The sequence below is a fragment of the Gorilla gorilla genome, chromosome 6 (assembly GCF_029281585.2).
Source record: "Gorilla gorilla gorilla isolate KB3781 chromosome 6, NHGRI_mGorGor1-v2.1_pri, whole genome shotgun sequence".
Lineage (NCBI taxonomy): Eukaryota > Metazoa > Chordata > Mammalia > Primates > Hominidae > Gorilla > Gorilla gorilla.
The window spans coordinates 54,972,407-54,995,252 of record NC_073230.2 but is presented as its reverse complement, the minus strand read 5'-3'; positions in this window follow the sequence as shown (position 1 = coordinate 54,995,252).

Here is a 22,846-nt window from a genome sequence, read left to right as displayed (position 1 = left end):
ATGTGTGTTTGATTATGAATGCATGGGTTTTTGTATATTTGCTCTATTTTTGCAGTTATTACTTATCAGATTCTCAAATTGTCCCATCCTTGGCCAGTTGACTTCTTCTGCCATAGCCCCAGTAGCTGTGATAGTGCTCCTGCTACCTAGAGGGAAAACGCATTCAGACCCAGCCTTGGTTATTCCTCCCAGGGGGCCTGGCTGCTCTTAGTGGGCAAAGACATTTTGAGACCTGGTCTGGACATGGTGCAAACAACTGCTTCTGAGTGAGTTGGAGAAGTCTCCTGACAAATACACGTAAATACAAACAAAGCAGTAAGAAACAGGAGTGTGAATAGGAGGAGAGTAAAACAAAGTCAAAAGGGATAGGCGAACATCTGGGAAAAGAACTAGATTGGGATTTAGGAGACCTGTATTCTAGGTCTTCCTTCCCAGTGCTGAACCTCGGCTTCCCCATCAGGGAAATGTTGTGTGAGCCAGTGGGGAATGGACGCCTTGTATTCAAAACTTTCTGACCTTTGCCTCTAGCATTTTGAAAATAAACTTTATGTTCTAGAACGGTTTTACAGAAAAGATGTGAAGATAGTACAGAGAGCTCACATGTATCCCACACTTGGTCTTCCTCGTTATGAACACCTTAGTATGGCCCATCTCTTACAACTAATAAACCAATATTGTTGCATTATTAACTAGAGCCCATACTTTATTCAGATTTCCATAGTTGTTCTATTCCAGGATATTATCCAGAATACCACATTACATTTAGTTATCTTGTTTCCATAGGCTGTGACAGTTCTTAGACGTTTTTGTTTTTGATAACTTTTTATTTATGAACTTTTATTTCCTTTTCTCATCTAATTTGTGTAAACTAGGACTTAGTAAGTAAGATGTTGAATAGAAGTGGGAACAGTGGACACCCCTGCCTTGCTCCTGATTCCAGGGGGAAATTGTCTACTTTCCCACTGTTACGTATAATACTAGCTTTAGGGTGTTTTTTGTAAAAATATTTTTAAATCAAGTTGAGAAAGTTTCCTTCTATTCTTTGATGAGAGTTTTTATCATGACTGGAAGTTGATTTTGTCCAGTGCTTTTTCTGTATCAATTGATAGGATCATATCATTTTTTATCTATGAGCTGATAATGTGGTGGGTCACGCTGACTGATTTTCAAATGTTAAGTAGCATTCCACACCTAAAAAAAAATCGCACTTGGTTGTGGGATGTAATTGTTTTTGTACATTATTGGATTCAATTCACTAATATTTTGAAGGTAATAGTTTAAAATATATTTGCATCTATGTACATGAAACATATGGGTCTATAGATTCCCTTCCTTAAGATGTCTTAACCTGGTTTTGGCATTAGGGTAATGCTAGCATCAAGTAATAAGTCAGGAAGTAATTTTTCTACTTCTACTTTCTAGGTGTGATTGTAGAGAATTGGTAGGATTATTTTCTCTAAATGTTTGGTAATACTTCTGAAATTATCTGGACCTGCTTTGCTTTGCTTTCTTTTGGAAGGTTATTAATTATTAAGTCAATTTCTTAAATAGATATGAGCCTATTTAAATGAATATTGTCAAATTTTGGTAGTTTGTATCTTTCAAGGAATTGGCCCATTTCATCTATGTTATCAAGTAACAAACAGGGTTATTTATAATATTCCTTTATTATTCTTTTAATACTCATGAGATCAATAATGATGACCTCTCATGGATTTCTGATACTGATAATTTGTGTTCTCCCTCTTCCTCTCTTTTGGTTAGGCTGGCTGGGATTTTATAAATTTTAATGATCTTTTCAAAGAACCAGCTTTGGGTTTCATTTATTTTCTCAATTGTTTTTCTGTTTTTAATTTGAATTACATCTGCTCTAAATGTTACTGTTTTCTTCTACTTGCTTTAGACTTACATTGTTCTTTCTTTAGTTTCTTAATGTGAAAGTTACTTATTATAGGGTTTTCTTATTTTCTTTTTTCTTTTTTTTTTGAGATGGAGTCTCACTCTTGTTGCCCAGGCTGGAGTGCAATGGCGCTATCTCGGCTCACAGCAACCTCCGCCTCCAGGGTTCAAGCGATTCTCCTGCCTCAGCTTCCCGAGTAGCTGGGATTACAGGCATGTGCCACCATGCCTGGCAAATTTGTATTTTTAGTAGAGACGGGGTTTCTCCATGTTGGTCAGGCTGGTCTCAAACTCACGATCTCAGGTGATCTGCCTGCCTCGGCCTCCCACAGTGCTGGGATTACAGGCGTGAGCCACCGCACCTGGCTGGATTTTCTTATTTTCTTTTTTATTTATTTTTTATTATACTTTAAGTTCTAGGGTACACATGCACAATGTGCAGGTTTGTTACATATGTATACATGTGCCATGTGGGTGTGCTGTACCCATTAACTCGTCATTTACATTAGGTATATCTCCTAATGCTTTCCCTTCCCCCTCCCCCAACCCCACAACAGGCCCCAGTGTGTGATGTTCCTCTTCTTGTGTCCAAGTGTTCTCATTGTCAATTCCCACCTGTGAGTGAGAACATGCGGTGTTTGGTTTTTTGTTCTTGCGATAGTTTGCTGAGAATGATGGTTTCCAGCTTCATCCATGTCCCTACAAAGGACATGAACTCATCTTTTTTTTTGGCTGCAGGGTATTCTATGATGTATATGTGCCACATTTTCTTAATCCAGTCTATCATGGATGGACATTTGGGTTGGTTCCAAGTCTTTGCTATCGTGAATAGTGCCGCTATAAACATACGTGTGCATGTGCCTTTATAGCAGCGTGATTTATAATCCTTTGGGTATACACCCAATAATGGGATGGCTGGGTCAAATGGTATTTCTAGTTCTAGATCCTTGAGGAATCGCCACACTGTCTTCCACAATGGTTGAACTAGTTTACAGTCCCACCAACAGTGTAAAAGTGTTCCTATTTCTCCACATCTTAGAATGATCGACATTCTAACTGGTGTGAGATTGTATCTCACTATGGTTTTGATTTGCATTTCTCTGATGGCCAGTGATGATGAGCGTTTTTTCATGTGTCTGTTGGCTGCATAAATGTCTTCTTTTGAGAAGTGTCTGTTCATATCCTTTGCCCACTTTTTGATGGGGTTGTTTGTTTTATTCTTGTTAATTTGTTTGAGTTCTTTGTAGATTCTGGATATTAGCCCTTTGTCAGATGAGTAGATTGCAAAAATTTTCTCCCATTCTACAGGTTGCCTGTTCACTCTGATGGTAGTTTCTTTTGCTGTGCAGAAGCTCTTTAGTTTAATTAGATCCCAGTTGTCAATTTTGGTTTTTGTTGCTATTGCTTTTGGTGTTTTAGACATGAAGCCCTTGCCCATGCCTATGTCCTGAATGGTATTGTCTAGGTTTTCTTCTAGGGTTTTTATGGTTTTAGGTCTAACATTGAAGTCTTTAATCCATCTTGAATTAATTTTTGTATAAGGTGTAAGGAAGGGATCCAGTTTCAGCTTTCTACATATGGCTAGCCAGTTTCCCCAGCACCATTTATTAGATAGAGAATCCTTTCCCCATTTCTTGGTTTTGTCAGGTTTGTCAAAGATCAGATGGTTGTAGATGTGTGGTATTATTTCTGAGGGCTCTGTTCTGTTCCACTGGTCTATATCTCTGTTTTGGTACCAGTACCGTGCTGTTTTGGTACCAGTACCATGCTGTTTTGGTTACTGTAGCCTTGTAGTATAGTTTGAAGTCAGGTAGCTTAATGCCTCCAGCTTTGTTGTTTTGGCTTAGGATTGTCTTGGCAATGCAGGCTCTTTTTTGATTCCATATGAACTTTAAGGTAGTTTTTTCCAATTCTGTGAAGAAAGTCATTGGTAGCTTGATGGAGATGGCATTGAATCTATAAATTACACTCGGCAGTATGGCCATTTTCACGATATTGATTCTTCCTATCCATGAGCATGGAATGTTCTTCCATTTGTTTGCATCCTCTTTTATTTCGTTGAGCAGTGGTTTGCAGTTCTCCTTGAAGAGGTCCTTCACATCCCTTGTAAGCTGGATTCCTAGGTATTTTATTCTCTTTGAAGCAATTGTGAATGGGAGTTCACTCATGATTTGGCTCTGTGTTTGTCTGTTATTGGTGTACAAGAATGCTTGTGACTTTTGCACATTGATTTTGTATCCTGAGACTTTGCTGAAGTTGCTTATCAGCTTAAGGAGATTTTGGGCTGAGACGATGGGGTTTTCTAAGTATACAATCATGTCATCGGCAAACAGGGACAATTTGACTTCCTCTTTTCCTAACTGAATACCCTTTATTTCTTTCTCCTGCCTGATTGCCCTGGCCAGAACTTCCAACACTATGTTGAGTAAGAGTGGTGAGAGAGGGCATCCCTGTCTTGTGCCAGTTTTCAAAGGGAATGCTTCCAGTTTTTGCCCATTCAGTATGATATTGACTGTGGGTTTGTCATAAATAGCTCTTATTATTTTGAGATACGTCCCATCAATACCTAATTTATTCAGAGTTTTTAGCATGAAGCATTGTTGAATTTTGTCAAAGGCCTTTTCTGCATCTGTTGAGATAATCATGTGGTTTTTGTCTTTGGCTCTGTTTATATGCTGGATTACGTTTATTGATTTGCATATGTTGAACCAGCCTTGCATCCCAGCGATGAAGCCCACTTGATCATGGTGGATAAGCTTTTTGATATGTTGCTGGATTCGGTTTGCCAGTATTTTATTGAGGATTTTTGCATCGATGTTCATCAGGGATATTGTTCTAAAATTCTCTTTTTTTTGTTGTGTCTCTGCCGGCCTTTGGTATCAGGATGATGCTGGCCTCATAAAATGAGTTAGGGAGTATTCCCTCTTTTTCTATTGATTGGAATAATTTCAGAAGGAATGGTACCCATTCCTCCTTGTACCTCTGGTAGAATTCGGCTGTGAATCAGTCTGGTCCTGGACTTTTTTTGGTTGGTAGGCTATTAATTATTGCCTCAATTTCAGAGGCTGTTATTGATCTATTCAGGGATTCAATTTCTTCCTGGTTTAGTCTTGGGAGGGTGTATGTGTCGAGGAATTTATCCATTTCTTCTAGATTTTCTAGTTTATTTGCGTAGAGGTGTTTATAGTATTCTCTGATCATAGTTTGTATTTCTGTGGGATTGGTGGTGATATCCCCTTTATCATTTTTTATTGCGTCTATTTGATTCTTCTCTCTTTTCCTCTTTATTAGTCTTGCTAGTGGTCTATCAACTTTGTTGATCTCTTCAAAAAACCAGCTCCTGGATTCATTGATTTTTTGAAGGGTTTTTTGTGTCTCTATCTCCTTCAGTTCTTCTCTGATCTTAGTTATTTCTTGCCTTCTGCTAGCTTTTGAATGTGTATGCTCTTGCTTCTCCAGCTCTTTTAATTGTGATGTTAGGGTGTCAATTTTAGATGTTTCTTGCTTTCTTTTGTGGGCATTTAGTGCCATAAATTTCCCTCTACACACTGCTTTAAATGGGTCCCAGAGATTCTGGTATGTTGTTTCTTTGTTCTCATTGGTTTCAAAGAACATCTTTATTTCTGCCTTCATTTCATTATGTACCCAGTAGTCATTCAGCAGCAGGTTGTTCAGTTTCCATGTAGTTGAGTGGTTTTGAGTGAGTTTCTTAATCCTGAGTTCTAGTTTGATTGCACTGTGGTCTGAGAGACAGTTTGTTATAATTTCTGTTCTTTTACATTTGCTGAGGAGTGCTTTACTTCCAACTGTGTGGCCAATTCTGGAATAAGTGCGATGTGGTGCTGAGAAGAATGCATATTCTGTTGATTTGGGGTGGAGAGTTCTGTAGATGTCTATTAGGTCCATTTGGTGCAGAGCTGAGTTCAATTCCTGGATATCCTTGATAACTTTCTGTCTCGCTGATTTGTCTAATGTTGACAGTGGGATGTTAAAATCTCCCATTATTATTGTGTGGGAGTCTAAATCTCTTTGTAGGTCACTCAGGACTTGCTTTATGAATCTTGGTGTTCCTGTATTGGGTGCATATATATTTAGGATAGTTAGCTCTTCTTGTTGAATTGATCCCTTTACCATTATGTAATGGCCTTCTTTGTCTCTTTGGATCTTTGTTGGTTTAAAGTCTGTTTTATCGGAGACTAGGATTGCAACCCCTGCCTTTTTTTTTTTTCATTTGCTTCGTATATTTTTCTCCATCCCTTTACTTTGAGCCTATGTGTGTCTCTGCACGTGAGATGGGTTTCCTGAATACAGCACACTGATGGGTCTTGACTCTTTATCCAATCTGCCAGTCTGTGTCTTTTAATTGGAGCATTTAGTCCATTTACATTTAAAGTTAATATTGTTATGTGTGAATTTGATCCTGTCATTATGATGTTAGCTGGTGATTTTGCTCGTTAGTTGATGCAGTTTCGTCCTAGCATCAGTGGTCTTTACAATTTGGCATGTTTTTGCGGTGGCTGGTACCAGTTGTTCCTTTCCATGTTTAGTGCTTCCTTCAGGAACTCTTTTAGGGCAGGCCTGGTGGTGACAAAATCTCTCAGCATTTGCTTGTCTGTAAAGTATTTTATTTCTCCTGCACTTATGAAGCTTAGTTTGGCTGGATATGAAATTCTGGGTTGAAAATTCTTTTCTTTAAGAATGTTGAATACTGGCCCCCACTCTCTTCTGGCTTGTAGAGTTTCTGCTGAGAGATCCGCTGTTAGACTGATGGGTTTCCCTTTGTGGGTAACCTGACCTTTCTCTCTGGCTGCCCTTAATATTTTTTCCTTCATTTCAACTTTGGTGAATCTGACAATTATGTGTCTTGGAGTTGCTCTTCTCGAGGAGTATCTTTGTGGCGTTCTCTGTATTTCCTGAATTTGAATGTTGGCCTGCCTTGCTAGATTGTGGAAGTTCTCCTGGGTAATATCCTGAAGAGTGTTTTCCAACTTGGTTCCATTCTCCCCATCACTTTCAGGTACACCAATCAGACGTAGATTTGGTCTTTTCACATAGTCCCTTATTTCTTGGAGGCTTTGTTCATTTCTTTTTATTCTTTATTCTCTAAATTTTTCTTCTCGCTTCATTTCATTCATTTGATCTTCATTCACTGATACCTTTTCTTCCAGTTGATCGAATTGGCTACTGAAGCTTGTGCATTCATCACATAGTTCTCATGCCATGGTTTTCAGCTCCGTCAGGTCATTTAAGGACTTCTCTACACTGGTTATTCTAGCTAGCCATTTGTCTAATCTTTTTTCAAGGTGTTAAGCTTCTTTGCGTTGGATTTGAACTTCCTCCGTTAGCTCGGAGAAGTTTGATCATCTGAAGCCTGCTCCTCTCAACTCATCAAAGTCATTCTCCATCCAGCTTTGTTCTGTTGCTGGCAAGGAGCTGTGTTCCTTTGGAGTGGGAGAGGTGCTCTGATTTTCAGAATTTTCACCTTTTCTGCTCTGTTTTTTCCCATCTTTGTGGTTTTATCTACCTTTGGTCTTTGATGATGGTGACATACAGATGGGGTTTTGGTGTGGATGTCCTTTCTGTTTGTTAGTTTTCCTTCTAACAGACAGGACCCTCAGCTGCAGGTGTGTTGGAGTTTTCTGGAGGTCCACTCCAAACCCTGTTTGCCTGGGTATCAGCAGCAGAGGCTGCAGAACAGTGAATATTGCTGAACAGCAAATGTTACTGCCTGATTGTTCCTCTGGAAGCTTCGTCTCAGAGGGGAACTCTGCTGTGTGAGGTGTCAGTCTGCCTCTACTGGGGGGTGCTTCCCAGTTAGGCTACTCGGGGGTCAGGGACCAACTTGAGGAGGCAGGCTGTCTGTTCTCAGATCTCAAACTCCATGCTGGGAGAACCACTACTCTCTTCAAAGCTGTCAGATGGGGACATTTAAGTCTGCAGAGGTTTCTGTTGCCTTTTGTTCGGCTATGCCCTGCCCCCAGAGGTGGAATCTACAGAGGAAGCAGGCCTCCTTCAGCTGCGGTGGGCTCCACCCAGTTCGAGCTTCCTGGCCACTTTGTTTACCTACTCAAGCCTCAGCAATGGCGGGCGCCCCTCCCCCAGCCTCGCTGCCGCCTTGCAGTTTGATTTCAGACTGCTGTGCTAGCAATGAGCGAGGCTCCGTGAGCGTGGGACCCTCCGAGCCATGTGTGGGATATAATCTCCTGGTGTGCCATTTGCTAAGACTGTTGGAAAAGCACAGTATTAGGGTGGGAGTGACCTGATTTTCTAGGTGCCATCTGTCACCCCTTCCCTTGGCTAGGAAAGGGAATTCCCTGACCCCTTGGGCTTCCTGGGTGAGGCAATGCCTCACCCTGCTTTGGCTTACACTTGGTGGGCTGCACCCACTGTCCTGCCCTCACTGTCCGATGAGCCCCAGTGAGATGAACCCAGTACCTCAGTTGGAAATGCAGAAATCACCCGTCTTCTGCGTTGCTCACTCTGGGAGCTGTAGATGGACCTGTTCCTCCTGGAGCCATCTTGGAACCGCCTCCCGGTTTTCTTATTTTCTAACATACAAATTTAGTGCCATAAATTTCCCTCTAAGCATTACTTTGCTGTTTCCCAAATATTTTGATAAATTATATTTTCGTTTGCAACTAGTTCAAAATATTTTTAATTTCCCTTGAGTTCTTTTGACCCTTGTGTTATTTAAAAGTATGCTGTTTTATATCCAAATATCTGAGTGTTTTGCAGCTATCTTTCTAGCTTAATTCATTGTCGCCTGGAAATATCCTTTGTATGATTTCTGTTCTTTTCAATTACCTAAATTGTGTTTTATGATCCATTATGTGGTTAATCATGGTAAATGTTCCATAACAACTTAAAAATAATGTGTTTTCTGTTGTTGGATGGAGTAGTCTAGAATGTCAGTTAGATCAAGATGATGGATAGTTCTTTGCCAGTAAATTGTGTCTTTACCGACATTCTGCCTGCCTGACCTACTAATTACTGAATGAGGGGTGTTAAAGTCCACAACTGTATAGGTAGAGTTGTCCATTTCTCCCTTCATTTCCATCAGTTGTAATTCATGGATTTTGATGCCTTGTTTTTCAGTGGATAGATGTTTAGGATTTTTATGTCTTCTTGGAGAACTGACCTCTTTATCATTATGTAACACCATTCTTTACCCATGAAAAATTTCTTGTCTGAAGTCTGATTTGTCTGAAACTAATACAGCCACTTGAAATTCATTTTGCTTAGAGTAAGCATGGTTTATTTTTCCTCTTGCCTTTTGCTTTTCACATTTCTGATTATATTTAATGTGTGGGGGTTTTTTTGTAAGCAATACAGAGTTAGGTTTGTTTTCAATCCACTCTGACAATCTCAGTCTTTTAATTGGTGTATTAAAATCATTCTCAATCAAGTGATTATTGATACAGTATAGTTGGATTAATATCTGCCATGTTTGTTACTGTTTTCTATTTATTGTGGTTTTTAAAACCTCTCCTCTTTTTCTGCTTTCTCTGGTTTTAATTGCACATTTTCTATGACTCTATTTTATCTCCTCTACCAGCATAACAATTACACTGAAATTTTTTGTTGTTGTTGCCCAAAAGTGTATAATACACATTTTTAACTAACCTAAGTCCCCCTTCAAATAACACCATACTGATTCAGGCACAGGTGTCTTGTAACAGAATTCTTCCAATTCCTCCCTCCTGTTCCTTATAACATTGTTGTCATACATTTCATTTTTTCCATATACTATAAAAATCCAGTACATTGTTACTATGATTAAACAGTTATTATTTATTTATTTATTTATTTTATTTTACTTTGAGTTCTGGGATACATGTGCAGAATGTGCAGGTTTGTTATATAGGTATATGTGTGCCATGGTGGTTTGCTGCACCTATCAACCTGTCATCTAGGTTTTTAGCCCCGCATGCATTAGGTATTTGTTCTAATGCTCTGCCTCCCCTTGTCCCACACCCCCAAACAGGCCCAGGTGTGTGATGTTCCCCTCCCTGTGGCCATGTGTTCTCATTGTTCAACTCCCACTTATGAATGAGAACATGCGGTAACAAAGTTATTTTTCAGATCAATTAAGAATGAGAAAAATGAAGTATTTTGTTTTACCCTCATTTATTCCTTCTATGATGAACTTTCTTTCTAAGGCAGATTCTAGTTTCTGGCCTGTACCATTATCTCACTGCCTAAAGAACCTCTTTGAACACTTCTTGCAGGGCAGGTCTGCTTGCCGTGAATTATCTCAGTTCTGGTTTGTCTGAGAAAGTCTTAATTTATCTGTCCTTTTTGAAGGATAATTTCGCCAACCTAAAATCCTATAGGTTGGTATTTTTTTTTCTTTTCAACATTTTATTTTATTTTATTTTGAGTTGGAGTTTCACTCTTGTCACCCAGGCTAGAGTGCAATGGTGCGATCTCAGCTCACTGCAACCTCCACCTCCCGGGTTCAAGTGATTCTCCTGCCTTAGCCTCCCAAGTAGCTGGGACTACAAGCATGTGCCACCACACCAGGCTAATTTTTGTATTTTTAGTAGAGACAGGGTTTCACCACATTGGCCAGGCTGGTCTTGAACTCCTGACCTCAGGAGATCTTCATGCCTCAGCCTGCCAAAGTGCTGGGATTACAGGCGTGAGCCACTGTGCCCAGCCCTTTTCAACATTTTAAATGTTTCACTTTGTCTTTTTTCTTTCATAGCTTCTAAAAAGTCTTCTGAAATTCTTACTTGTATTCCTCTATAAGTAAAACATTCTGTGCCACCCCAAAGTTTATTTCAAGATTTTCCTCTTTGTCTTTGATTTTCTAAAGTTTGAATATGGGATGATATTTACCTTGCTCATTGTTCTCTGAGTTTCCTAGATCAGTGGTTTGGTCCCTGTCATTAATTTTGGAAATTCTCAGCTATTGTTACTTTAAATTTTCTTCTGATCCATTTTCTTTTATCTTTCCTTCTGGTATTTCAATTATGAATATCTTATATCTGTAGAAATTGTCCTACAATTCTTGAATATTCTGGTTTTTTTTTTTTTTACTTTTTTTCTCTTTGCATTTCAGCTTAGGAAGTTTCTATTTGGCTGTCTTTAAAATCACTGATTCTTTTCTTTTAATTAAATAAGAAAAGGTTTATTGACAGACACTATCTGACATATAGTAACTGCTCAATGACTAGCTGCTAAATACTTTAATCATATTTTTAATTGCTATATATAGTATTCTGCCATATTAACTTATAACATTTACATATCCATTACCAACACAAGAAATATTTTTCTTTTAAAAAATTTCTGCAATAAAAATAGTGATTTAATGAACAGCTTTGAGTCTCTTGTGCAAACAAAGGAGTTTTTCTAGGGCATATACATAGAAGTAGATTTGTTGAGTTATGTGCATACAAATTTCAATTAGACTAGACACTATTAAGTTCATTCCAGCATGGGGTGCCAATTTCCACCCCAGCCTGTAGGATATCAAGACAGGTCTTGATTTTCTGAAGCCTCAACATTTTAAAAAGTTGTGATTAGAAAAAAAACTACCACATAATGTAAAATTTCCATCTAGACCATTTTTAAGTGTACAATTCAGTGTTGTTAATGATATTTACATTGTTGTGCAACAGATATCCAGAACTTTTTCATCATTCCGAACTGAAATGCTGTACCCACTAAACAACAACATGCCTTTTCCCCTTTCCTCCAGTCCCTGGTGGCCACCATTCTACTTTGTGCTTTTATGAATCTGAGTACTTTAGATACCTCATATAAATGAAATCATACACTAGTCCTCTTTTGGTGGCTAGAAGCATTTCTTTCTAGTTCTTTCTTCAAGTTTTCATCTCTGCTTCCATTAGTTATCTGTTACACATTGCCTCCTTTTTCTATGAGAGTTCTTAGCATATTAATTATAGTTATTTTAAACATGCTGTCTGATAGTTTTTAAATCTGTATGATGACTAATATAAAGTATCAACTTCACTGGATTGAAGGATGCAAAGTATTGTTCCTGGGTGTGTCTGTGAGGGTGTTGCCAAAGGAGATTAACATTTGAGTCAGTGGACTGGGAGAGGCAGACCCACCCTCAATCTGGGTGGGCGCCGTCTAATCAGATACCAGCATGGCTAAAACAGGCAGAAGAAGGTGGAAGGAGTGAACTTGCTGAATCTTCCAGCCTTCATCTCTTTCCTGTGCTGGATGCTTCCTGCCTCCAAACATCTGACTCCAAGTTCCTCGGCTTTTGGACTCTTGGACTTACACTGTGGTTTGCCAGGGGCTCCTGGGCCTTCACCCACAGACTGAAGGCTGCACTGTCGGTTTCCTTGCTTTTGAGGTTTTGGGACTTGGACTGTCTTCCTTGCTCCTCAGCTTGCAGATGGCCTATTGCAGTACTTCACCTTGTGATCATGTGAGTCAATACTCCTTAATAAACTCCCCTTCATATACACATCTATTCTATTAGTTTTGTTCCTCAGGAGAACCCTGACGAATACACTCTGTATTACTTAAGCCTAGTTCTAATGTTTGCTTTGTCTCGTAAGAAGTGTTTTTTCTTGCCTTTTTCATGCTTTGTCATTTTTCTTGTTGTTAGAAGGTAAATCAGAAGTAAGGTCAACAGGATGAATCCCACTGTTATGTTGCTAGAGCCCTTCTGGTGTGGTGTTAAGATATGCCCCTGGCATTTTAAATTTGGTAAAACCCTAGAAACTGAAGATAAAAAAGAGAAGACCAGCTCTGCATGGTGAAGTCGAATGGACAAATGAAGAAGCACCAGACAAGTGTCTGTATGCGGGATTGGGAGCCAAAATCTGCCCAGCACCTCCGGTCCTAATGCTGTGCTCTGCCCTTTGATTTTTCTAAAGCTCATGCTCATGAACTCAAATAGTAAAATAATTGTGAGTTGAGAGAACTGCCTCTCCGACATCCTGATATTTTTTTAAAAGTGTCTGTTTATGTTGTAGATATGAATTGACATATATAAAAATTTAGGTGTGCAAGAAATGTAACTTTATTTTTTGGTACCTGATCACAATTTCTATGTTGAGTTCCTTAATTTCTGAAACCTAATGCTTGACAACTCTAGATGACCTCACTCTCTCCTTTATTTCTCAGAGGATGCCCGAGGTTTAATGGCTTGTGATTTTTGCAGTGCTTCTCTGGGCTGGTAGCCACTGAGCCATCCTTAATTCTGCCTGTTATTTAGTTGTTGGCATGCATTTTCACAACTATGTTTTTCAGTGATCTCATCCTCAGTTTTAATTATCTCTGCATCTGACTAATTTTCTTTATAGTTTCATGCTATTTGGGGGAGATGGGAAACTGATGTTTTTGCAGCAATCTGGGCTATAGGGAATTGTTGGATGGAGGTTGTCCCAGACCGTTCTAGCCTGCTGCTCCTTTGCGGGGCTTGAGGTTGCGCTGCTTCCTGGGGCTTCAACAAGAGGGACATGTGAAGGTCTACTATGCCCTCAGGTTCCCCAGGCCTGTCTAGAATGTTCTCTTCTCACACTAGACCTGCCTTGGAGTGGACCTGGAGCTCAGACCTCAAGTCAGAGATGCTGCTGAATAATCAAGCTTCCTGTCCTTCCGCAATTCTCTGTTCCTCCCACGATTTGGGGTTTTTTTTTTTTTTCTATTCTGAAGGATGGGGAAAGTTATCACATACTTGCTGACTTTTGAGATTTAAAAACCAAGAACTGGCTCTTTTACGTTCAGTGTTCTACCATCAAAATCTTTTCTTGGCAATCACCTTCACTTGAATGTCAAAAGGGGGTAATAAGGAAATATCAGGAAGGAAATGTGCTTTGGTTAATATGAAAAACATTTTTCCTCCAGATTTTTCAAGTGGATTGCTACAGCTCTAAAATAGTGGCTGCTGTTTCGACCTATGGATAATTAGAACATTAAAATGCACAGTGTGACATACAATCATGAGAACGAAGGACACAGAAAGTTCAAATAAGCCATGCATGAAGAATGTGACTTAGATTGAAATGATGTTTTTGAATTTTTTTTAATGTGTCACTATTTTTATTCCTGAGATGGGGTGAGTGTGTGTGGAAAGTTGTTGTAAGTGGAGGGCAACAGAAATTCTGAGAAACGGTGAAACAGCCATAAAAATGAAGGGGAAAGTTTAGACCAAGGGAAAATCACTTGCTCTGAATTGTAAGTAATGTGGACTAGCAACTATCAGGAAAATGGTTAAAATAATAGTGGATTCCATTTCTGTGTACCTGCAGAGGCTCAGGTGCTCGAGCTGGCTTTTCATATAATGATTACAAAAATAACACGTGCTACCACTTTCCTGTGTGCCAGCCATTGTCTGAATGCTTCACATGGGTTAATTAATTTATTTTCACAGCCTGAGAGAGGTTAAATAAGTAACCAAACAGCACAGGTAGCTGGTGCAGCTGGCTTTGGCCCCAGGTCTGCCTGGCTCCAAGGCCTGCAGTAGTGGCCTGTGAGCTGCATTCCTGGCTGTTGTTATGGTGATGCAGATGGGCTACCCTGTATGCGGGACCCGTGCACAGGAACAGAGCTACCTCCCACGTGGCGCGTGTTTACCTGTATGTGTGGTTTTAACATATCTGCAAAGAGCATATCTGGGTTTTCAAGCAGGAGAGACTGTAAAACTATGTTTAAACAGTATGGGGCTGAGTAAAGCATCCTGTGATATATGTTCTCCAGAGGAGAGCAAATTGGTTGGCTGTTATTTTTATACTTTGACCTTGTGAGTTTTATTTTTAATTAATAATTTGACAAAATCTGAATAAGGATTTCCAAATTTTTAAGGGGAAAAATTCTTTCCATTCCTGTTGTAGATTTCACTGACCATTAGTCTTTTAACTGCCCTATTTCATCCTGTTTACAATGAGCTGTTACGTAACAGATCAAAATGGCAGAGTTCCAAGAACTTAACTGCTACTCAAATGTCAGTTGGGGTACGTAGTGCTTGAAATATTTTTCACTTGCTGTTAATAGCTGTTATGTGGTTCCTGTGTCCAAATACTAAGTGCATTTGCTCACAGATGTTCGCATACAAAGAATGAGATCTGGGGATGCTGAAATCGATGTCATACTATCATTAACAAATTTATGTTTTCATAACTTTGCTACTAAGCTTAAAGATATGTTCCCTTCTTTTTATTCTCAGCACATTATGAAGCTTTTTAAAAATGGAAACACATCATAGCATGTGAGGCAAAATTATACCCAGAATCTAATAAAATTAAAAAAGAGAGAGTTTAGTAAAGTGGGAAAAATAATGGTTTAACATTGGGGTTCCTGGATTCAAGATCTGTCAATGCCCAGCCATGCGATCTTCATTTTGGACATTTTAATTCTCTCTCCAGTTAAAAGATGAAGTTCAACTAGACAACCTATAATCAAGCTCCTAGTTTTAAGACTTAAAATTTTCTATAAAGAAATACACTGGGAGAAAGTAGAAAACACTTGACTCCTGGGTTTGAGAACCAGGCCTCTTATCTCTGGGCTGGGTAGCTTTGGGTGAGGTATATACTTGACTGTCCTCAAAGTTCATTAATAAAGTGGCAGAGTAGAGTGGGCAGGGGTTGAGCACCCTTTAGATGCTAAAATTGTAAAAGTATATAATTCTTCTATGGATATTCCATTTCTTTTTCTCAGGTATGGAATTTCTTATGGAATTTTTTGAGATATGGAATTTAGTTATAATATTATTGTTTATTATTATTATTACTTATTGTTTATTATTATTTAATATTAAATATGTGTTTATATTTCTGTAAACTCCTGTTCATTTTAAACTCTAGATCAACCACGTGAGTCTCTTACACAGGAATGACACTGTTCCTTTTAGTAGTTCGCATAATTTTAAATACTTGAGTTCCTATAATTTCACACATTTTAACTCCATGTTTTAACTCATGCACACTCAAATGTATGTGTGAGCACATACATGCGTGCGTGTGCATGTGTGTGTGTGTTTGGCAATGAAAGAAATTTGGACATTTTTGTGGTGTGGGTCAAAAACAATTTTTATTGCTATACTTAAAACCAGAATCTAGTAAAACTCTCGGCATCTAAAAATGGATCTCTTTTTTTCCCTACACGACCAATAAGTAAGACTGATGAAGAGTTCCTACTCTCTCAGGATTAGTAAGGGTAATGTGATGCTAATTTTTAAGATGGTCCATATGCCATAACAGAGTGTCATCGTAAACAGGAGGAAATACGGCAGTTAAAAGACTAATGGTCAGTGAAATCTACAACAGGAACGGAAAGAATTTTCCCCTTACAAATTTAGAAATCCTTACTCCGATTTTGTCAAATGTTTTGACCAAATGTTTATAAGCTTTAAATAAATACTAAGTATAGAGGCATAATACTGAATATCTGAAATAACTTTCTGAATTTTTTTCTTTTTAATATATGGGTTCAAGGAAAATTTCTTAGTAAATAAAAGTTGGAATAAATAAGTTTGTCATTTATTATATACAGGTAGTAGCTGCTGTATTTTTCATAATCACTGTTAGCAGTTGTGGTTAAGCCCCTAAATTCATGTTTTTCTCTCTGAAAGGGGTTTTTAGGAATCAGTCACCCACTTTGTCAGTTCTGCCTGGCCTGATCTCCACGCCTCATGTTCCTTTTTGGGGTGATCCTGTGAGAAGCCTGGTGCTGGCAGGTCTGGGAATTCAGGAGGGCCTTGGGGTGTGTTCCCTACTCACTTCACTGTGCTCTTCCACTCTGATCTATATAAGAGAGCAATTTAATGTGAATCTATTTTGAATAAAATAATTAAAGCAAATGTGTTTTGAGAGGAGTTCATTCATGACAGCTGGAAACCTATAATATAAACACAAATATTTAGTGTGTGGCTTTCACTGTTCTAGGAGCTGAAGGCAGAAAATAATAAAATCACTGACCATATAGAGCTTACTTCTTAATAAAAATGATGGCACACTAGACAACTAAATCTAGACTATTTTAGAACCTTAACCTTAGATTATTCATGTTGATTCATGTGTTCTTTCATTTCTTAACTCATTCAAATATTACAAAGGATAACATAGCTCAGGGTAGGAACATTTAATTGGTAGGCAAAAGACGTAGAATTCTGCCCTGAATCAAACCACTTACTGTGTGTATTAGTGATTGACACATTCCTCACAAGCCTACTGTGACAATCTGGGCTGGGCTTGTCAGGGAGGTTCTTCTGCTCTTGTGGATCTCTTATGTATGCCTGGTGGCTGGCTGGGTATTGGCTTATTAAATATGGCCCCATTGTAGACAAATGGCTCTTCCTCCAGCAAGCTAGACCAGGTATGTTTCATGGAGTGGGGGATTGATTGCAAATATGGGTTCTTTTCTCCAGCCTTTCCTGCATCCTAATTGTTTGCAATGCGACTGTGGAGTCCCTTTAATCAAGAGATCGAACGAATTTCCCCATTTCCAAAGTCTGAACATAGAATGTGAGGAAGTGATGCTGTGCAACCCTTGAGCACTAGGCATTAAGAGGCTGTGCACGTGTTTGTGGTATCCCTTGCTTCTCTGCTTTGACCAGCTGTCTTTGCTGGGCCCAGACATGTGTGAGAGCCCAGCCCAGATCAGTAAAGCCACACATCCAATCTCTAGTCAACTCACAATTGATAATAGGGAGATTTGAAAATATGAAAAAGCAGAATATAAAATGGGATATATATTATAACAACGCTTTGTTTTTTACAAAAATTCTCTTGTGTACAAGAGAATACACAAACATGGAAATAATTGCAGAAGGGTGATGGGTTTATGCACCTTTAAAAAAATAAATAATATTCTTAATTTTATCACAAACAACAAATGTAAAATCTTTCCTTATCGCCAAAACATGTGTGCATCAATTTGTTTGGAGTAAATACAATATTTTCCATAAATGCAATTGTATTTGGAATTCTATTTTATTATTTAAAAAATCTCACAACACCTAAGTGAACCCCGTGATCCCAGCTCAGACCAGTAGAACTGCTCAGTTGAGACCGTAACTGCCCAGCTGGCCCACAGGTGGCTAGTAAAATGAAATGCTTGTTGTATGCTGCTAGGGTATTTCAGTTGTTTGTTACACATCTCTGTTGTACAATAATTAGCCATTACCTGTGTGGTTTTAGGTAAGTCATCAGCCTCTTGACTGGTGGTGCCAGCCCCTGGACTGCAGACAGCAGTGGAAGAGAGGCCCAGGAGAAGGGTCCTATGGAGCTCTCAGGGAAGGCTGTGCGGGTGCTCATGTGGGCCCCGTGTGTCCATGGAAGTCTATTTTAGTGATAGGGTGGATGGGAAGACATGGAGGAAATAAGATAAACTTGAGTGTAGCTCCCATAGCACCCATATTTGTCAATTGGTCACAGTCCATGTGTTTGAAGTTATTGCCCCTTTAAGTTCTCTCTGAATAACAGTGAGAAAGATGAGAGAGACAAAAATAAAAAAGGCAGAGAAAGAGAAAGAAGAGGAAGTTACATATAAGATGTGTAATTTGAAATAAACATTAACTGAAATAAACATGAACTTCTCAAATTTGGTTTCTTTTCCCCTAACGCCACCATACTGCCCACCACACCAGGTGTATGACAGCTGACACTATAGAGCAGCGGTCCCAGACCGGTTCCTAACAGGCCATGGACCAATGCTGTGGCCTGGGGGTTGGGAACCCCTGCCATAGATCATTCCAGCTTCATTACACCTAGACTTAAAAGTCATACCATCAAGACAGATGCTTCATGATGACTCTGATTGAAGTTTTGATTGTACAGTAACAGCTAGTGCCACATGTATAGTGCTTAATCACATCTTCGTGTGGACATTACACAAATAGCTAGGGCAAAGACTTCAACATCTTTTCCCTCTTGACACTCTTCCTTGTAATCTGACCTGCAGTAGTAGCACTGGCCTGAATTGAATCCTCTGGGCTTCGCGGATCTGATAAGCAACAGTTTCCTGGCTCTTATTTATACGCTCTTCTTTCCCAGCCAGAGAGAATTCTCTGTTCCTTTCTTACAAAAAAAGTGCCCCCGCTTCTTAGCCTGGCTAGCCTCATTGCATTTCTGCCCTGTCAGTCTTTCATTTTCATTGGCAAAATGGGGAAAATGACATCTGCCTTTTCCAATATTATATGGTTATTGCAATGGTCAAATGAAGTGATTAAGGTCCAAATGGAGTTAGTGTTAAGCATCAGGAACTCTGCAGGATTCCAAGATGATTTGGTCATGGATTCTGTCCTAATAAAGAAGAAAAATGTAAATAATTTATAGATTCATCCTTAGTTTATCTTTATTTCCCCACCCCGTGGAAGTGGATTAATAAGAAAAATAGACTCTTTGTGGTGAATTCTTTTTAATAACTGCCCCTTATGCTAGAAAAGAGAACCAGGATCAGTGACATTGGTGAGCAAATGTCTTCCTCTAGAAAAACCTTTGCTCTATCATCACACAAGCCTTACTATTTAAAAAGGGAAAAAAATCATTCCATTAAAGAAAGAAGCATAAGTCAAAGGCCTTTCTCACAGACTTCAAACTGTTAAAGGTAACTAGAGGTGACTGACCAAATTAGGTCAGGCAATAAATAAGAAATATGTTTAATCTTATCATGATTTTCCACTCCGTTTTCTGTTTTGTTTCATAGATGGAGGGTAGTTAAATATATCTCTACTTTGAGTTTGAAAATACACTTTAGGAATTGTATCTTATCAGTAAGTGCTTTACAAACACCATTTATTATCTGATTTGAAATATTGCTAACCCATTTGAACAATCTAATTTATCAATGGTATGTCAAGGAAATTTTGTGCCATATATGAATATATATGTGTAAGATTTTTCTCAGTATTGTTAAAAACAGTAATAAGTTGAATTCAGCATAAATATCCAGCAACAGAGGATTTTTAAAATAAAATATGACACATCCAAACAATGAAATGCTGTATAGCCACTAAATAATTTCTATGGAAATCTCTTTGGTTTATATTTTTGTATCTTTTCCCTATGTATCAATACTGGAACATAATGTTAAAAGTGCTTTTCTCCCATGATGGGATTTTAACTAATCTTAATGTATTTATTACACTACAGATAATATTTTCTGTAGTTTTAAAATTAAAAAAAGTAACATAAAAATACAAATACCACTAAAGATAAGGAAAGAATTGTTCTTAATAACTGAAATCAAGAAAAGTCATACAAATGGCATTAATCTTTTCTGCAGCTCCACTTACTTGCTAAATAAAATTTACTTATTTGTATTAATCTTTTCTGCAGCTCCACTTACTTGCTAATAAAGCAACCAAATAAAATAGTTGTTGCATGTAATAGAAGCAGAGAAAAAGAAAGCTTTTATTCCAAATGGAGCCAAACTTGGCCTAGCCCAGTCTGCACTTGCATACTTGCTTCACACATAGCCTCGCTTCACAAAAGTCCTCTTGGCATTGTAAATATCATGGTTCTCTTTTCAAGGACACTCTGTGTGAGAAGTACTTTCTTGGCACTGGACACTAAATAATTATTAACTGACATGTTGCACTTAATAGTTTGTGGTCTCAGCTCTTGTTTATATAAAACGTTTGACCACAGCTCTAAAACACCTCATCATGTAGGTGGGGAACTTGTCATAGGAACTCAGATGGTAGGACCCGTTGACTGGTTACTGCTAGCCCTTGGCAGCTTTGTCCTCACTTGCTGCCACCCCCCCTCCCCGCCAGGGCCCTGCAACAGACAGTAGGTGCTCCTATTTAGAGTTGGTCATGGGTAAGGAAAAGGTAGATTTGGCCACAGTCTCTCAATACATAGAGACATTTTATGTAGAAAAATCTCTTGAACCTATTAGGAGTACTGCATGAGCAAAAAGTGACTCATGACCAGATATTTCTGAGGATGGCAAAGGGGCAAGTGAGAGAAGCTGGATTAAGTTATCCCCCAGTGAAGAATATTACTTGTGTTAACAAAGCGTAAATTTTCTGACACGTGACTTGCAAAGGAAAATGCTATTGATTAGCTGAAGAACTCCTGAAGATTGTAGCAAAACTTTAATAGTGTAATAATCTTTGAAGATTTTTTGAAAGAACACATACAGAACAAGAGAAAGGAAGTTCTCCCAAGTTTGACTCAGGTACATCATGTGGTGCTACCATTCACTCCTTTATATGGTGGTATCTATATTTGCTTTGGTCTCCCTACATTGAACACATTTTGTGGCAATTTGCTTTTATCTCTATTTATACAAAACTTCTGAAAGAATTCCCTGCATGTGCTGCCTCTGCTGATTTCTTCCTGAATTCTCAACAAAACTGAGGCCGATCTCTATACCCTATCACATGACCACGGGACTGAAAGTGCTCCCTCAAAGGTAACTAATGACTTTCTGATTATTCCGCTTCTTTTCATTCTTTCTCATATTCAACTTTCCCATATCGACTTACAATTATGATCATACTTTTCTTCATGAAACTCTCTTTACTTTGGTGTACAAAACTCTGGTTTGTTTTTCAGTTCTTCTCCTCTTCCCTTTTCCCCGTCCTTCTTTTCAACATACCCTTTAAATGGTACTGTCCTTAGATTTCTGTCTCTAGCTTCTTCCCTTTCCGTATTGTATATCTCTTCGGGTTAGCTCAGCCTCTCTCTTCACTTCAACTTCCATCTTCATCTCATAAGTGACAAGTATACACCTGTCACCCAAGCTTTCTTGTGACACCAGGTGAAAACTTTCATTTGCCTGCATGACATTTCTACCAGGACATTCCATCACAGCTCAGAATAGATCTGTCACCCTCCCTAGAAATGTTTTGCTTTGCTCACAGTCACTATCTCAGCCAATGGCACCCCCACCCTGAGGCATCCCTCCTGCTGAAAACATCCCACAGCCATCTCTCTTACAACCTCATCTTTTCACTAACTCTGGTTCATTTTACTTCTGATATGCTCCTGGTTTTATCTGCTTCTTTGCTCATTACCAAGCCCTATTTCTAACCATTACCTGTTTTCATCTGGATTACTATTAAAGCCTTTGGTTTCATCTTTCTGCCTACCCTGTACTCCCTCCTCAAATGAGAAGTGCAATTGCTCCAATATATTTCCCACACAAGGCCCAATCATATCACTCTTCCCACACACTTTTCTGGTTCCCTGTTACCTGTAATATATAGCATAAACTCTAGCTGGGCCCTCCTTCAGAGCTCTTTCTGCTGGTGCCCTACCCCACTCCCCACCCCTCCTGTGTTGCTCCTTCACTTGTGTGCAACTTTGTCACCCCATCCCATTGCTCGTGTTCTTCCCTGTACTAAAAATGCCATTTCCTTTTTCCTCCTTTTCCTACTTCTTCTAATCCAATTCAACCCTTCTTGACCTAAAGCAGTCAACTGGGGACCAAAGAAATACTGGTACTGAGGGAATGCAGGCTGAGTGTATTTAATATGCTGATTCAGACATTTGACAATTCCTGGAATTGCAAACTACTTTCTTAAGAAAAACTATCTCATGATATTTGTTAGCTGTTCCTGTGGGGGAAAGCAAGGAACACCATTGAGTAACATGAAAACGGAGGGAAATGATAGAGAATGGCAAAACCAATGTTCCTTAATATGACCATGTGAAATGGAATATCTTTTGTTATACAATGCATCTTTGAGCACAGCCGTGGGGATTGCTGTTGTCAATAGAATTCTAAATAGAAAATAATCAGAGCCAGTTTTCCTAAGAGTTATTTTCTAAGGAATTTCCCTTACTGCAATCCAGGTTTAAAAATAACTCATAGAAACAGACAAATGGGAAAAGGGAGAAGTTTATCATCCGTAAACAAATGTAAAAACCAACAAATTTGTAAGAACAAGTCAACTAAACCTAAATGCAAAATAGTATGCTAAATTTGAGAGAGATGCATATAGAGAGTAAGAGGAAAATGGAAGCAGATATTCTGAGGGTCAGATTTCTTTTGGCCAGTTGCTAAAGAA